General features: G+C 37.4%; 1 long non-coding RNA gene across 2 annotated transcripts in view; it reads right to left on the reverse strand.

Annotated features, from left to right (window-relative positions):
* Positions 1–19295, reverse strand: part of LOC144291480 (uncharacterized) — a 148613-nt gene that overhangs the window by 7766 nt on the left and 121552 nt on the right. For both annotated transcript variants that reach the window (XR_013358755.1, XR_013358754.1), the window contains 2 exons: positions 19029–19179; positions 13277–13649 (listed from right to left, as the gene is read on the reverse strand). This is a non-coding gene — a long non-coding RNA (uncharacterized LOC144291480). The remainder of the gene's footprint in view (positions 1–13276; positions 13650–19028; positions 19180–19295) is intronic.

The raw sequence follows: 19295 nt of genomic DNA on the forward strand, positions 1-19295 counted from the left end.
TTTTTAACTCGGCCACAGTAGCTTCTTGCAAGATACATCCATGAAGGCAAAAGAAACAAAAGTGAAAATGAACTATTGGGACTTCATCAAGATAAGAAACTTTTGCACAGCAAAGGATACAGTCAACAAAACTAAAAGGCAACCTACAGAATGGGAGAATATAGTTGCAAATGACGTATCAGATAAAGGGCTAGTTTCCAAGATCTATAAGGAACTTATTAAACTCAACACCAAAGAAACAAACAACCCAATCATGAAATGGGCAAAAGACATGAACAGAAATCTCACAGAGGAAGACATAGACATGGCCAACACGCACATGAGAAAATGCTCTGCATCACTTGCCATCAGGGAAATACAAATCAAAACCACAATGAGATACCACCTCACACCAGTGAGAATGGGGAAAATTAACAAGGCAGGAAACCACAAATGTTGGAGAGGATGTGGAGAAAAGGGAACCCTCTTACACTGTTGGTGGGAATGTGAACTGGTGCACCCACTCTGGAAAACTGTGTGGAGGTTCCTCAAAGAGTTAAAAATAGACCTGCCCTAGGACCCAGCAATTGCACTGCTGGGGATTTACCCCAAAGATACAGATGCAATGAAAGGCCGGGACACCTGCACCCCGGTATTTATAGCAGCAATGGCCACAATAGCCAAACTGTGGAAGGAGCCTCGGTGTCGATCAAAAGATGAATGGATAAAGAAGATGTGGTTTATGTATACAATGGAATAGTCCTCAGCCATTAGAAATGACAAATACCCACCATTTGCTTCAATGTGGATGGACCTGGAGGGTATTATGCTGAGTGAAATAAGTCAATCGGAGAAGGACAAACATTATATGGTGTCATTTCATTTGGGGAATATAAATAATAGTGAAAGGGAATAGAAGGGAAGGGAGAAGAAATGGGTAGGAAATATCAGAAAGGGAGACAGAACATGAAGACTCCCAACCTGGGAAACGAACTAGGGGTGGTGGAAGGGGAGGAGGGCAGGGAGTGATGGTGAATGGGTGACGGGCACTGAGGGGGGCAATTGACAGGATGAGCACTGGGTGTTATTCTGTATGTTGGCAAATTGAACACGAATAAAAATAAATTTATTATTAAAAAAAAAAGAAACAGAGCCTAACGTGAATAATGAGAGTGAGTTGTGCAAACACATAAAGTACTCTGTGAAGATGCAAATACAGGTATGAATAGAAAAGTAGAACTGAAGGATAGTTCTTGGCTTTGTTTGCACTGGAGCTATCAACACATGGAGCTATCTAGTACTATAACATACTGAGGGAAGTACAAGGTATGATGATGAAAAGTCAGGGAAGCTATTGTAGTTAAAGTCGTGTCATTTCATGAAGGTAGTTGATAGGAGCCATCTACTCAGCTGAAATTTGATTTAAGATAAGCCATTAACCTGATTAGATATGCTCTCTAGCACTTCCACCCATGTGACCATGTGTAAGAAGGAGAAAATGTAGGCAAAGAGAATGCTCTGGAGATAATTTCAATAGTAGAGGTACTCTATGTTGACAGCCTAAATCAATATCATGACAGGTGGAAAGATGATAATGTATTCAAAATGTATTTAAAAGATAGGAGTGAAGCAAATTCATGCTAAGTTAGTTAAGAAAAGTAGATGGGAAAGATATATCAAGCTCCTTCAGTTAGTTATTGCTCTCAATAAAAGAAAACACAGGTGAAGACTTATTTCTCAAATGAGAGGGAATAATACAAACTATTTTCTGGTCAAAAAGACTTATATAAGTTGATGTTTCATCTCAGAAAAGAAAATAAATTAGTACTTATTAGCGAAATCTAATTTTCAATGTCTTCGGTCTTCTTTCCAGTAAGTCTTTTGCCCCGCTTTAAAATATTTAATGTATGTTAGCAGGTGGTCCATTTTGATGCTTTTTTCCTCAAATATTTACCTATCAGTGCATCTTAGAGTTGCTGGTTGATACCTACCATAGACAACATTAGATAATTATCATTCCACACGAATTTGTTCTTCATTCCTCCCACTTGATTAACCTGTCAATTACATTGTCCACACTTCCAATATGAGACCCAGGATCTTTTGCTGAGCCAGACAGATTTGTCCCTGGATTGCTGGTACTATCAGAAAACACCCACTATCTCTCTAGGATTACAAATCATAAAGAAAACGTGAGCTTAAAGCCACAACTACATTTTTTTAAAGAAAGACTCATCATTGGAAAGACAATGAAAAGAGTTGGAGTCCTAATGGCATCCTTTGTGTCTCTGGATCCAGCCCTGCTTCAAGTCATGTTTATCCTAGAGTGTAGCTGCGTAATCCAATAACTTCCTTCTATAGAGTTTAATCTATTTTGAGATAGGTTTTTTTCTCTCATATACAAAAGAAACTGGGCTAACTTGCCTCCCACAGAAAATGAATTACCTGTCTTTCCAGCTTCAGTGAATTAAATTCTTACTTGCTCTTAGGCACATAAAAACCATCACCCTATACAGTCATGTAGTTTATACTAGGCAATTACATAGCATATATGTCAAAAGCCAGAAGTAAATAAAAATAAAAATACTCTGTTTTTTCTTTTCTCTTTTTTGGTAAGGACTGATGCTTTGTTACATATCTTCTTTTTATAGGTTCGGGAACATTTTTAAATGGACAGAAAAGAAACACCATAGAATAAGGTTATTTTGTTTCATGGAAGGGACTAAATTTGGTAGCATGATAAAGAAGCCAGACCTTTTGCAGCAATCAATAGGTGTTTTCTAAGGGACATTATAATATCCCCAAAACCAAATTAATAAACCAATAACTATAAAGGAAGGAAAAAACATCACAAGGGATCAAAAAAGAATGAACATACTTCATCAACCATTTCTGGCAGTCTAAGGAGGAATGACAGTGCGCATAATTATAAAGCAAGAATTGTCAATATTAACAGAAGCATGAGCAGAAAGGAAGAAACATAAGGAAAAATGCTAAGACTCTAATCATTTGCACCTAGTTAGCTGATTATGAATTTTACAGGTAGCCTCTGAGGTCATTAATTCATTTAAACTAATATTTTTTTTTTAAAGATTTATTTATTTATTCATGATAGACTAGAGAGAGAGAAAGAGGCAGAGACACAGGAGGAGGGAGAAGCAGGCTGCATGCACCGGGAGCCTGACGTGGGATTCGATCCCGGGTCTCCAGGATCGCGCCCTGGGCCAAAGGCAGGCGCCAAACCGCTGTGCCACCCAGGGATCCCTAAACTAATATTTGAAAATACGTCTTTAACTCTAAATCATGAACAATGAATTATGTTTTTTAGAGGACATAACATTATCTGTTCATAGAACACTTTCATAGTAATTGTCATTCTCTGCAGGAAACAGAAATATTAAATCCATAAAACCTGCCCACTTTTAAATCAAGCTGAGTACTTTAAACATAAACTTTCAATATTTTGACATATGCAGACCAAAATTTTTGTATTTAAATAGCATATGTATCTTACTATCTCTAAAGGCCAAAGATATAGCATAGTCCAAGATAAGTGAAAACAAACTCCGTAAGAGGTAAGTGATTCAAATGACTTGGCAGGAACATTGTTTCTCAGGAAATGACAACTACTTTGAAGAGCAAGTTACTGATGGTCTGAATAATGAATGCAGAGTTAAAGGCCTATTTCTATCTGAAATAGTAGAAAATGTATCGGGGAATTTGCTTTCAGAAATTTAAGTAAATACTTGCCAACTAATATTAAAAATAGTTGTTTTCCAGACAAGAATTATTTAAAAACAGAAATAAAATATCTTGCCCACGTATATGTAATATTTTGTATTTAGAATTTATTTACCTAAATATTATGATGAAAAAAATTCATTTTAAGTAATCACTATGTAGAAATTTCTACATACTCTCTCATTATATGTTCAGGCGAGATAATCACTCATTCATCTCATCAAAGTGAAATAATTCTTAGATAATAATAATGTTTTTTGCTCTATTACTCTCAATTTCTCCCATTAGAATCTTGTAAGCAAATTTTAGTGATGCCTGGATAGTCATTTTACTGCTATTTTGTGATTCTCAGTATAGCCATTTATGCATGCACCCATCAATTTATTCCATAAATTACTGAGCCCTCATTGTGGGCACGGCATTGTGCCAGGCGTTCAGGAGCAAAGAAAGCTGAAAAATTTACTGTTTCAACTCTCAGAGAGCTTACAAACGATGAAGGCAGAAGAGTTACATGCAAAATATCCATAACATAAAGTAATAAGATTATAAAGACAAATGGATCATTGCAACCATGTGAGATCGAGTAAGCTTTGAAGAATATGGCATTTGGACTTCATGTTGACATATATAGACTATTTGAACAGAGAGTGAAAGTGGAAGGACAAATCAAATGAAAAAGATACCATAAGCAAAGGCATAAAAGCTAAAGTCAGAGTATGCTTAGAGAAATAAAGAGATTAACAGGTAACTGTATGAAGACGAAAAAGGGAGACAATGCTAAAATAGCATGTCATGAGCAGGTAAGAGTAAATTTTGAATGCTAATCAGTCTATGGACACTCACTTTTAATTGAAAAAGAGAAACATTGTTTAAAATGTTTGAAAAAACATGCTAAAGTCAAGCTATGGTTTTTTGAGATTAGGGTATAGGATGGATTATGTGGCATTGATCTCAGAGTCTGAGAATAGGCTCTTTAAAAAAAGTCTTAGCAAGAGAAATAGTAGTTGAATTGGAGTAGTTACACTGGAAATGTAAAGAAGACAGATGAGAGAAATATTGTGGAAATCAAATCAATATGTTTTGGAGACTGGATAGAAACTGGGGGAGCAAAGGCAGAAGAGAAAAAAGTCAATGATAGTTTGGCATTCCTAGGTGCCTAGGAATTGTAAAATAATTAGTGAACATATAGGTTTAAGTAGAGCTATTTTAAGATGTAACATCAGTGAAAACTAGCGTTAAGGTTTTTGTCTAGAAGATTTGACTTGAAAAGTATAAGCCACCACTGTAGCGGATTACAGTCCTGGCTGGTTATCACAGTTATCAAAGGAGGTCAAAACCAAATCAAACAAAACTGTAAGAAGTTGTTAGGTTCTATGCTAAAGAATTCTGATTCAGTAGGTTTAGGGGGCACGATGGGGTTCTGTATTTTTAAGAGACTATTCTGAAAAACAATCAGGTGTGGAAATTACAGATCTATATAATTCTGTGTATTCATGAAATGCTGAAATAACAATTCCTTCCCTTCCTGGGAGAAGGTAATACAGAAAATGTGACATATTTATTTTCAGCTTAGAATTCAATCAGAAAGTAACTGCTCCAAAAAGAGACCTAAAAAGTTTTTTTCCCATGACAGCAGAACACTCAGAGTCTTGGTTATTGCAGATAGTGAACATAAACAAATGGTTCATGTTAGAGAGGCAGAGCTGCAGAGGGCTATGCAGGTGTTTTACTGATAATTATCATAAAAGGCAACATCTTGCAGGGCATTTTAGAGGGAATAGAAGACTTTTTCCAAAATCAACTAATAATTATTTTGTATTTTAAAACTATAAAGAAAGACGTAAACGAAAACACAGGAAAAGGAAAGGAAGTAAAAAAACAATAAAAAAAATAAACAGGAGCCTCGGTGTCCATTGAAAGATGAATGGATAAAGAAGATGTGGTTTATGTATACAATGGAATATTCCTCAGCCATTAGAAATGACAAATACCCACCATTTGCTTCGACGTGGATGGAACTGGAGGGTTTTATGCTGAGTGAAGTAAGTCAATCGGAGAAGGACAAACATTATATGGTCTTATTCATTTGGGGAATATAAATAATAGTGAAAGGGAATAGAAGGGAAGGGAGAAGAAATGGGTAGGAAATATCAGAAAGGGAGATAGAACGTGAAGACTCCTAACTCTGGGAACCGAACAAAGCAATCTTCCCTAGAGGAAGATGGGGTTATGATAGGACTGAAATAGTTTAGCAGATTTTCATGTAGGAATCAGCGCACATTATATAAAATGACCAGGTATATGAACAGGGAAGTCGACAAAAGGAAAAGCAAGAAAAACAATAGAAGTTCAAAACAAACCTAGAGAGGGCTGATATTGGAGTTTTATATCAGCTTTTTAAAGAATCAAGCTTCTACTCTTCAAGGGCAAAAAAATAATAAAATAAAATAAAATAAAATAAAATAAAATAAAATAAAATAAAATAAAATAAAAAATAAAATAATAAAATAAGATAAAATAACATAAACAAATAAATAAATAAAATAAGGAATTTGTCAAAGAACTGAAAATCACAAAAAGATATTACGTGGAAAATTAATAAAACAATAACTTTTTGAAACAAAAATAAAGTAATATTAAAATGCAATGCTTCCTTTTAAGAGCACATGAGAAACAGCTAAAGTAAGAATTAGTGAACTGGAATTTAGATCAGAAGATATCAGAATAAGCACAGAGAGAAAAAATAATGAATAATAAAGAAAAGATACTAAGAAACTTAGAGGATACAATGATGTTAGTTCATTGGTATATACCCTGAGACAGAGGAGAGATAGCATGAGGCAAAATCAATATCTGAAAAGATAATGGCTCAAAATTTCCAAATAGTGAAGAAAGACACAGAATCACAGCAGGACAGATTTTTTAAAAAAGTATACAGATACATTATAGGAACACTAGTGAAAGTTAAAGGCAAAGAGATACATTTTAAAAGCAGGTAAATGAAAAACATATATTGTTCGTCAAGCAGCAATAATTAGACTAATATTTGATTTTTCAGTATGAACAATGGAAGCCAGGAATCAATGGGATAATTGATTACTGACAAAAAAAAAATGGCAATGAAAAAGCAATAAGGAAAGATTCTATTTTTATCAAATAGTAGTGGTCAGTTTACTTCTATCTGGAAAAAATGAAACTTGATCCCTACCTCAAACCACATACAAAACTCAGTTCCAGGCATTTCGTAGCTCAACAAACCAAAAGGCAAAGCAATATGTTCCTGGAAAATAACACAGGACTATATCATTATGCAGTTATGGTTGAGAAAGATTTCTGAAATGAAATATATAAAACACTAAACATAAAGAAAATGATTAATGATCTGAGCCATATCAAATTTAAGGACTTTTCATCAGAAATCCTTATAACGAGAGTGAAAAATGAAGTAAATTAAGGTAGCAGAAAAATATATTTGTAGTTCATATTTAAACAAAAATTCTTGGGGATCCCTGGGTGGCTCAGTGGTTTAGCACCTGCCTTCAGCCCGGGGCGTGATCCTGAAGGTCCCAGGATTGAGTGCCACATCGCGCTCCCTGCATGGAACCTGCTTCTCCCTCTGCCTGTGTCTCTGTCTCTCTCTCTTTGTGTCTCTCATGAATAAATAAATAAAATCTTTAAAAAAACACAAAAATTTTAGTAAGTTGAATTAAAAGGTTTCATATCCAAAATGCATACAGATAACCCCTACAAACCAATAAAAAGGAGTAAATCCATAAAAAATAGACAAATTTTATATTTAGTTTTAAAAAAGAGAATGTCTAAATGATCACAAAGTTCACAAATATATGCCTAGCCTCATTTGGTAAATGAAAACTAAAATCACAATAGATACCACTACCAATAAGAAGAGGTGAAACGAATAAGACTGATTACACCAAGTGTTGATGAGGACCTAAAGCAGATGAAACTGTTACACAATGTTGAAGGAAGAATATATTGATACAATTATTTTGGGAATCTCTTTGGAATTTTCAGGAAAAGTTAGAACATACATAACCTTAGCTCCCAAATTCCAATTCTAAGTTTATATCCAAGAGAATTTCATATATGCATGTGTGTGTGTGTACATGTGTTTGTGTGTGTGTGTCTGTGTGTGTGTGTGATGTACATGAAAAATGAATTCTCATAGAAGCATTATTTATAATAGCCCCAAACTGGAAATAATTTAAATGGCTGGCAAGAGTGGAAAGAATAAATAAAACACGGCACATAGTTCATACAATGAAACACCACTTGGCAACAAAACATAATAAACTATGGCTATGTGTAATAACATGGATAAATCTGACAAATATAAAAGTGAGTGAGAAAAAGTCACACAAAAATAATATATAGAATGATTCTATATAAACTAAATTCAAAAACTCACAAAGCTAGACTTTGGCTTTAGAAGTCAAAGTAGGAATAATTCTAAAGAGGAAGAAAGGTTAGTTAGGAAACAGCAAGGGAGAGCCTTGCAGATTGCTAATAACACTGATTTCTTGATCTTGCAATCAGTGTTTAATCAATGACCTCTGATGATTTGTGTGTTTATGTTAATTTCAGAAATATTCAGACAGAAATTCCTGAACAGCGCCTAGTATTTATGGTTTCATATACTAGTTAGTTGGTGCTTAAAATTTATCATATTTCCCTCCTACTATTCTTAGTCTAAACCATTCATCTTTATCAAAGTTGGTTAGTAAAACACGAAAATGACCATTAACAGTGAAGAGGAAGTTGCAGATGAAGCAAAGATGTTTGTGACACCTATAACTAACAAAATGATCGGTCTAGAATATATGAGAAACTCCTAACAATCAATGAGGGAAAAAAAAAAAAATCTCCATAGGGGAATCTCCAAATGTCCAATGAATATACAGTTTTAAACCTGAATGAAAACCAAGGTTAGGCAGTTTTATTTTTTTATTTTTTTATTTTTTTAAGATTTATTTATTCATGATAGATATATATATAGAGAGAGAGGCAGAGACACAGGAGGAGGGGTAAGCAGGCCCATGCCGGGAGCCTGACGTGGGACTCGATCCCGGGACTCCAGGATCACGCCCTGGGCCAAAGGCAGATGCGAAACCGCTGAGCCACCCAGGGATCCCCGTAGGCAGTTTTAAACCACTAGACAACCAGAATGGCTAAATTTTAAGAGATTAACGATGTCACTGGTAAAAAGGGGGTCAACAGGAACCCTTAAGACCCAGATCATAGAAATGAAAACTGTTATAATCACTTCAGAAAAATATTTTATGTTGTCTACTGAAGTTGGAGATAGGCCCGGCAATGTCATTCCTAGGTTTACACCCAACGGGAATGCGCATATTGTGCAGCAGCAGATACACGTGAGCACGTAGTTGCATCATTACACCTACATCACCCGTGGGTTACTAGATAGAGATGAAGTGAAAGTAAATTAGTTACAACTACCTGCAACCAAATGGGTATGCCAATAAAGAAGGTGCCAAGAAAAAAAATATTTTATAGTTCATTTCTGTAAAGAATAACAATATCGGTGCAGTCAGTTGGGCATCTGACTCTTGGTTTCAGCTCAGGTCATGATCTGGGGGTCCTGGGATCAAGCCTCACGTCGGGCTCTATGCTCAGCATAGAGTCTGCTTAAGATTCTCTCTCCCTGACCCTCTGCCCCTCCTTCTAGTGCTCTCTCTCTCTCTCTTAAAATAAATAAATAAATCTTAAGGGGGAAAAAAGCTATTAACAAACAAATACACAAACAAGGAACGATTCCTGTAAAATTCTGGGTAGAAATTTCTAATGATTGGGGAAAGGAATGGCAGGTCTTGGCCAACCTTTGCTCCAGCTCTCTCTTGCCCATGCAATGTTCATGCTGATGGATTTTATGTGAGAGAATCAGCTCCCCCTGGGGGCTGACTGGTGTCATTAGGGGGATTATTCCAAGTCTTGTAGTTCTGGCTTTATGACAGGGCAAGGGAATGGCCAAATGCCTCATGTCAATGTCCATTTTGGGGAAGACCAGCTTCTCCCTGGCATGACCACAGCTTCAGGGGACTAGGAATGACTGCCTTAAGCACTAGACCAAAGTGGATTTGCACAGAGATTCATAGGAGGCCAACATGTCTTACAACCCGTCTGACAAAACATTGGTTGTCAGGTTCATCCTTCCCACAGGCAAAGCTGATTCAAACCTGTGAGTTTTCGAACATATTATGTTGGAGATATGAAGAAATCAGGTTTAGGGATTGAAAGGCAAGTAAGGAAGTATGGATAGCGTTTTGGTGTAGACATTAACTGTAATTAGCTTTATTTGCCAGGCAGCATCTCTCTGTCTCACTTTTTTTTAAAGATTTTATTTATTCATTCATTCATTCATTCATTCATTCATTCATTCATTCATGGGAGACACAGAGAGAGAGAGAGAGAGAGAGAGAGAGAGGCAGAGACCCAGGCAGAGGGAGAAGCAGACTCCATGCAGGGAGCCCAATGCGGGACTTGATCTCAGGACCTTGGGATCACACCGTGAGCTGAAGGCAGGCGCTCAACCACTGAGCCACCCAGGCGTCCTTTTTTCTTTTCTTTTCTTTTCTTTTCTTTTCTTTTCTTTTCTTTTCTTTTCTTTTCTTTTCTTTTCTTTTTTTTCTTTTTTTCTTTTCTTTTCTTTTCTTTTCTCTTTTCTTCTTTTCTTCTTTTCTTTTCTTTCTTTTCTTTCTTTTCTTTCTTTCTTTCTTTCTTTCTTTCTTTCTTTCTTTCTTTCTTTCTTTCCTTCCTTCCTTCCTTCCTTCCTTCCTTCCTTCCTTCCTTCCTTTCTTTCTTTCTTTCCTTCCTTCCTTCCTTCCTTCCTTCCTTCCTTCCTTCCTTCCTTCCTTTCTTTCTTTCTTTCCTTCCTTCCTTTCTTCTTTCTTTCTTTCTTTCTTTCATTTTCTTTCTTTCTTTTTCTTTCTTTTTTCTTTTTTTACCAGACCTTCTTTTAACTTCAGAAGCTACTTTTCTCCATTTTCATCCTATGTGCTTCACTGGGACTGATATTTTTCCCCAACTTTAAGGATAGGCTAACAGGCCAAGGCCAATCAGAATCTTGATAAAGGGCCCCTCACTATCTCTTGAATTGCAAGTTATAATTCTGATCACATTTCTAGTGTGTGTGTGTGTGTGTGTGTGTGTGTGTGTGTGTGTGGTGGGGGGTTTTCCCACTAAACAATACTCTGCAACACCAGCTGGGTTTCCTAATTTTTTTTTTTATTTATTTATGATAGTCACAGAGAGACAGAGAGAGAGAGGCAGAGACATAGGCAGAGGGAGAAGCAGGCTCCATGCACCAGGAGCCTGATGTGGGATTCGATCCCGGGTCTCCAGGATCGTGCCCTGGGCCAAAGGCAGGCGCCAAACCGCTGCGCCACCCAGGGATCCCGGGTTTCCTACAATTTAACTCAATTCAGACACTCTCCACCTAGAGATAGCATCAGATCCCACAAGTCAAGAGTTCAGCCCTACAAAGACTGTCTGTCTGGTACTCTTTGGAGATACCAATCACAAGTCTGGATTATGACCTGGTTTTCTGATCAACTGGCTATAAATCAAGGAGTCCAACAACCTCTTCTTTGGGCTCAACTAATTAACAGGGCCTCGTCCAATTTAGAGAAACATTTAACTTACTAGTTTATTATTAAAAAGATGTAACTCTGGAAGAGCCAGATGGAAGAGATGCAGAAGGCAAGGTATGAGGGAAGAGCACAGAACTTCCATGACCTCTCTGAGACAGCCATTTTCCCCCACTCTCCAGATGGTCACCAACCAGGAAGTTGTTCAAACCCCAGCCTTTTGGGTCTTTATAGAGGCTTCGCTGCATAAACTGATTGATTAAATTATTGACTCGATGATTGAACTCAACCTCCAGCCCCTCTTCTCTCCCCAGAGATGACAGGATAGGACTGAAATTTCCGACACCCAAATACTGTAGTTGGTTCTTCTCACCTACAGCTCCCATCCTTAGGAGACTTCTAAAATCACCTCATTAAGATAATAAAAGACACCTCTGTTGCTCTTGCCCTCCTCGCTTACAAAATTCCAAGATTTTTAGGAGCTCTGTGCGCAGAATAGCGGACAAAGGCCAAATATATGTTTCTTATCATAAATCATAACATCATCCAAGCCACAACAGGTATGGAGGTCTGGAGCTCCTGGGAGTCATCCCCCTCACCAACATATTAAGAACATCTGTCTGGGAATTACTGTAACGCAGAAGAAAGCAGAGCCAAGAAATTGGGAGATGTGTCCATGATAGTACGGTTTGATCACCTGGATCCAGCGGCGTCTAAAGCTAGCATACCCCTAGGCTTTTCTGTTACACAAGCCAATTAACTACCTTTTATGCCGAAACTGGTTGGAGCTGGAGTTGGGTCACTTGCAGCCCTGAGAGCCCGACTAATGTCCCGAGGAAGGGATCATATGGTGCTTAAGGGAGGATCAGGTAACAGGTTGATCACATTGAGTTGTATAGGGAGATTATGACTTATAGAGAAAAGTCCTTACGGGGTCAAAACGCCGTGCAAGCAGGAGTGGCAGGCTAGATGAAGTGTGTAAGACGGGCTGTGGGGTACTAGCTACACTGTGGTTGGGAATGAGGAGATTTCACTGAAGGCTAAGTGTCGGTTGTGGCTGTGATTTTCACCCACTGAATGTGACTGCAGGAGAAACTACTATGGAGCAATGTGGCTCAGCTTTCTTGATTTTTTTTTTTTCAGCTTTTTTGAAAAGGTATATCCTTGCCTTTCCGACTCCTCTTTGCTCATTCCGTACTGCCATTCCTATGATATCTTTGATTCGAACAAGGCACCGAAACTCTTTCTGCCTTTGTTGCTAAATACATTTTTGTTGCCAAGATCCTTTTAACCTCCTCTGTTCTTATTTGCTATCACTGAATCATTTGAAACCATGCAACTCTCCCTGCTTTTATTTTTTTTTTATTTTTTTTCTCCCTGTTTTTAAAAATATCTCTCCTCTTAGTGTCCCTGGTCCAGTCTGTTCTTATTTTCCTCCGATCCACCCAATCTTTTCTCAATCGTCTTCCCAACTCTAAATATTAGTGCATAATCGGATTTGGGGCCCTTCTGTTTGCTCCTTATTATATGCAATCTTTCTGAGATATCTCACCATTCCTAATGATTTCAACTATCTTCCAGAAGCTGTAGACTCCAAGAGGTCTACCTTCCTTCTAAGCCTTTCTTTAAGTGCTGTTTCTGTGTGGGAACTACCTCTCTACATCGCCACCTGAATGTCCCATAGTCACCTCAACATATGAGCATCCTAACACGTACTTACCACAAATTTTTTTGATGTTTGTCATGCATGTCTTCTCCTGTTCTGTTCTGGAAAAGTTGCCTGGCATTAAGAACTTCAGATGCGGATGATTAAACATTCCCTCAGTAACTGGTGTATTTTCTGGGATGGTCTTACTACTTCAAAGAGTTTAGATACTTTCCTAACTGAAACTTTTCACTGTCATATGGCTATCTGGAGAATAAAATCTTACCTTCTCAGCTAGTCTTTTAAAGCTCTGATTCCTTTGTAATTTGCTGGTTTTATAACATACTATCTCCAGTTCCCAGAGCTGCTCCTGTTCTTTCATCTTTGTGTCATTTGCCCTTTGCTATACACTGTCATGGGGCTTACTGGGCACCACTTTACATCAGCCCACTTTAGTGGTCACTGTCAGGAGATTTAGGGAGCTTCTGCCTCCAGGGTGGGTAAGGTGATCCGTCCCATGTGCATCTTCCTATGATGTGAGCACCAATACTCAGGCCACACTGGTCTCTCTCTCGCATTGTATTTGTTTTAAGCATGTTGAGTGTCTGTTGATTTTTCATCCTCAGAGCCCTGGCAAGATGCCTGACACCTACTCAGCACTGAGAGAAAAAAAAAAAAATAAAGGAGAAAGGGAAGAAAATGGTGGGGGGGAAAAGGAAGAAATTTAGAATATATCAAGCACTTTAATGAAACTGTCTAATTATCTAAAACAGACAACTGGTTAAAATGTGGAGAAGTGTGACCCTAAATTTGCTTTCTTTTAGCAGGAGTGGACATAGCCACTGCTAAAGGGAACTACAGAGAGTACTTCAGTTTGAATCCCATCTTAGGAGATTTCTCTAACTTTGCTCTGACGCTTACTACCTTGGGCAATCTGCTCAACCTCTCTGTGCCTCAGTTTCCTCATATGTAAAATTATGGCACTAATAGTGCATGACTGTAGGATGGTTATGAGCATTAAGTATGTTTATACCTATAAAGTATTTAGGAGAATGCTTGGCACATGGAAAACCCTATATGAGTTAAATAAATAAACATAGGAGTTGATGTTGGGGAATTTACCATATAATTTATAGAACATCTCTTTAAAACTGTTCATTTGTTTCGTGTGTGTGTGTGTCTGTGTGTGTGTGTACGTGGGTGTGTTGAAGAGTCCATAATTAACTACATTATTGGCTACTGAGAAATATATTTTAATATCAAAGTATTATATTCTGTGGCAGGCAAAATCAACACCCAAGACATTCCATATTTAAAAATGCATCAGTCTTTGGACATATATTTACATTCTGAAGATGGAGAAACACCTGACTGTAAAGATCACAATTTGACTTTGAGACAAATGTCTTCTTCACAAGGATTTATGAAGAAAATGCTATTTAATACTTTTCTCTGTGGGTCCTTCAAATTCTTTACCATGTAGCTGGGGTGAGATCTTCTTGATCTTCTCTCCTACCAACAGAGTTGTCTTTACATCATTCATTTTTTTAATAATAAATTTATTTTTTATTGGTGTTCAATTTGCCAACATACAGAATAACAGCCAGTGCTCATCCCATCAAGTGCCCCCCTCAGTGCCCATCACCCAGTCACCCCCACCCCCCACCCTCCTCCCCTTCCACCACCCCTAGTTCGTTTCCCAGAGTTAGGTGTCTTCATGTTCTGTCTCCCTTTCTGATATTTCCTACCCATTTCTTCTCCCTTCCCTTCTATTCCCTTTCACTATTATTTATATTCCCCAAATGTATGACAACATATAATGGATTATTCATTTTTTTATGAATACAATACGATTTCCCTCAAGGGTGGAATTTAAGAAACAAAACAAATGACAAAGGAAAATAGAAGAGAGAGGGGCAAATCAAGAAACAGATTCTTAACTATGGAGAACAAACTGATGGTTGCCAGAAGGGAAGGGGGTGAAAAGGGTGATGGGCATTAAGCAGTGCCCTTGCTGTGATGAGCACCGGGTGATGTACGGAAGTGCTGAATCACTGTATTGTACACTTGACACTACTATCACACTGTATCCGACCTACTGGAATTGAAATAAAAAAACTTTTTAAAAAAAGATTTTTATTTTATTTTTTAAGGATTTTTATAAAAAGAATTGGCTGTACAACTTATACGTTAAAATATGACATATCTGCACCTTCGTTTCAGTTAAACTTACGTTCAAGCCCAAGAGTTTTAGCAAGTTTTTATAAGCCTGAGCTCTCATTTCTAGGAAGAATATGTCTCACAGGCTACGCTTTTCAACTTTGTTTGATGTCATTTCCAGTTATAATTGTTCTGTAACAGCTTAGACATGCCTTTAAATGTCGTCCTCAAACTAGGCATGTTAGTGGGTCTAGCGTTGCCACAATTACCCAGGAAACTAGAAAGATGCCTGTACAATTTTCCTGTAGGCCTTGGGAAGTGACTGGCCTTGATGTTTGAAGCGTGTATTTAAATCAAAACAGTGAAAATGGAATAAACTATTCTAAGCATGGTTTTGAACTGTCTACCGGTGCAGCTGTGTAAATCAGTTTGGGCCCACAGGCAGAGGAGACAAAGGGATTTAACTTCAGATATAAAGGAGACCAATCTAAAGGCAGGGAAGAATTTTAATTAAATCAAAAATGTGAATCAAAGTATTAACACTGCTCTAGTATAGATTCCTATTGCCATCAGATGCATCATGCTTTAAATAATAGTCAAGTTCTAGAAATTTAGTAAAACTCTGTGGCATAAGAAAATCTCTCTGCTCACATAAGGCTAATTTTTTTTTTTTTTTTGTCTTTTTGGTTAACTGCATTGCTAAGAGTCTTTGCAACTAGAAATTAAAAGTTCAAGGAAAGTGCTTTCTTTTTCCTTTGAAAGATTCTATGGTTTAATAGATATGGATAAAAGTAACAAAATGATAGGTGGCAAGTATTAAAAGAAGGAGAATTGTTCCTATTTTTTTTTGAGAATTATTCCTATTGATTATTTTGATAATTTGTCTTGTGCACATGCTTTCAGTTTTAATTAGATTATACGGAAAACCTGAGTATGGATTAAAACTAGTATATAGTTAGAGTGCTAGAATATTCAAGAGTGTTGTTTAATTTTTTATTGTTTAATTTTAAAATCTTGACTTTAGAAGTATTTTTTCCTTGGAAAATTAGACTTTTTAAAATATGGTGAAAATATGGATGTATTTAAATAAGTGCCAAGTTATAGGTTTCCAGGAGAGTTAGTGGAGGAATGACGGGAGAGAGAAATGTACCCTGTCAGAAAGTGGAGTGGTCAAAGAGACAGATAAAAGATATGGGAGAGAAATGGAATAAAAATTCCAAGAAAGTATAAAAAAGAAAATAACTGAGTTAAAACTGCAGATTATTGGGGATCCCTGAGTGGCTCAGCGGTTTAGTGCCTGCCTTCTGCCCAGGGAGTGATTCTGGAGTCCCAGGATCGAATCCTACATCAGGCTCCCTGCATGGAGCCTGCTTCTCCAACTGCCTGTGTCTCTGCCTCTCTCTTTCTGTGTCTCTCATGAGTAAATAAATAAATAAATATTTAAAAATGTTCTTTTTTTGTGTTATGTTACATTCCAGGCAACAGTCAGTACCTCCTATTTCTTTCAGAATTCAGTTTGTGACATAGTAATGTTTTAAACTTCAAATGCCCATTAATTGATGCCCAAAGTCTACCATCTTGTCAGGCTCCAGTCCCCTCCCTGTTAGTACCAAGAAAATGGTGGAGATGTTTCGCCACTAGGTTTAGGAGAAATTCTTTAGTCATGCTTCTGTGTTTCATTAAAATTTATAACATCTCACCTCAGTTGGGCCTTTTGTTCTGAACAGTGTTCTTCTTGTTCAGAGAGAAATAAATCTGTCCAGGTCTCTTTGCAGATGTTGCAGGATATTTACTTCCCTGAAGGTCCTAAGGCCACTCTGACCCTCTCACAATTAGAATGAGTTCAACTTGCCTCCTAACTTACAAGTAAAGCCATCCATTATGACTTTAGTGTTTGCTCCCCATCCCTGTCAAAATGTCTTTGCACATTTTTCTCTGATTTGCTTATCATTTCTCTTTTCAGAGGATGAAATGTTATTCCCTTTTCCAAATTAACATCTTCCTGCGCTCCCCAGCCATGACACCCCCAGTCTATTCTGCTGACAATCCATCACACCTGCATTCCCTTGATCTTGTCCCATTGATCTTTCTTTCTTCTCTTCTTTCATCTTCTAATTACTCATCTTTTATTTACTCTCTCCCTTTGGCTTTTTGCCAAGACCTTCAATCATGGTCAGTTGTGAAAAGTATTAAAATACCTTTCTTGGGATCCCTGGGTGGCGCAGCGGTTTGGCGCCTGCCTTTGGCTCAGGGCGTGATCCTGGAGACCAGGATCGAATCCCACATCGGGCTCCTGGTGCATGGAGCCTGCTTCTCCCTCTGCCTGTGTCTCTGCCTCTCTCTTTCTCTCTCTCTCTGTGACTATCATAAATAAATAAAAATTAAAAAAAAAAAAAGAATTTAAAATACCTTTCTTGAATTCTGTCACCTGATCAAGCTCCCACTCTTCCCTCAAGAGTGCCTAGAAAATTATTTCCATTCTTTATTTCTTACTTTCTATTTGGGTAATTGAAATATCACTTCTACACCAACTTGATATTATCATTATATCAAAAGTCAAGAATGATTCTCCAATTGTCACCCTTAAACTACTGCTTCTAATTTTCCTATTTGATCTTTGCAGTATCAACATTTATGACCAATATATTCTTCTTTAAAATTCTCCCTCAGAGGGCACCTAGGTGGCTCAGTGGTTGAGCATCTGCCTTTGGCTCAGGTCATGATTCCAGGGCCCTGGGTTCAACTCCCGCATCAACTCCATGCTCACCGGGGAGTCTGCTTCTTCTTCTGCCTATATCTCTGCCTGTTTCTCATTAATAAATAAATAAAATATTTAAAATAATATTCTCCCTCAAATACAAAGAAAATCATCTCTCTCTTTTTTTTTTCTTTCCTTCTCTCATTCTCTCGTAATTCCTGGGTCTTGCACTGATTCATCATTTTAATGTAGGCATATCCTAATGATCTGTTTTCGAATTCATTGATTTCTGCACTTTACTGTTTCTTTCCTTCTGCTGGGTTTAGGCTTGCTTTGATCTCTTCCCGGTCCTCTTCTTTGTCTTTGCTGGCAAAAGTTTAGATAATTAATTTGAGATTTTCCTTCTGTTTTAATATGAGCATTTGTAAATTTCTCTCTTAGTGTTCTTTTAGCTGTTATGCTGCTTTAGCATTGTTCCAGTGCCCCCCCCCCTCTCTCTCCAGTGCTTTCTCTATAGATTTTTATATATATTATTATTTCCATTTAGTCCTGAGTATTTTTTCTTGAGAGTTAACCTTTAACTCAAGAATTATTTTAAAATGTATTGTTTAATTTGCAGATATTTGGAGATTTTTCTGTTATCTTTTTGTTATTAATCTAGGTTAACTCTATCATAGTTAAAGGACACACATGGTATCATTTCACTTCTTTTCAGTTTGTTGGGGTGTGTTTTAGTTTTTAAGTTTTTTTAAGGATTTTATTTATTTACTTGAGAGAGGGAGAGAGAATGTATGTGTGTACAGAGGGAGAGGGAGAAGCAGACACCCTGCTGAACAGAGTCTGTTGCGGGGCCTGATCCCAGAATCCTGGGATTAGGACCTGAGCCAAAGGCAGCTTCTTAACTGACAGAGCCTCCCAGACACCCTGAGATGTGTTTTATAACCCTAAAAATGGTCTATCTTGGTGAATGCTCCATGTGTGCTTGAAAAGCCCATATAGCCTGCTGCTGTTGAGTGTAGTGTTCTATAGCTATCAATTAGATCCAACTGGTTAATGGTGTTGTTTATTCTTCGGTATGTGTGCTGATTTTCTGACTATTAGTACTATCTACAGAAAAAGAAATGTCCTCTGTTTCAAATTACTGACCAAATGTTTACTAAAACCATGCTTCTGGACTAACTTTTAGAATCCATTGCTTTTGTCGCAACCTCCTGATCACTGTCCTCTGAACCTTCTATTTCCTTCCTGTTGAAGCCTTGGTACCCTTCCCATGGTCCTTCCAGCTTTGGTTGCTCCATGACCACACAGAGATGCCAGCACCAGGAATCACACTGTGAATATACAAAAAACGCATACAAGTCAAGTGCAAATAGCGTAAAACCTCTTAAAAAATGGACAGAGAAACTGAATGGACAGTTTTCCAAACAAGACATACAAATGACAGGTA

Source organism: Canis aureus, chromosome 20 (genome assembly GCF_053574225.1).
Source record: "Canis aureus isolate CA01 chromosome 20, VMU_Caureus_v.1.0, whole genome shotgun sequence".
Lineage (NCBI taxonomy): Eukaryota > Metazoa > Chordata > Mammalia > Carnivora > Canidae > Canis > Canis aureus.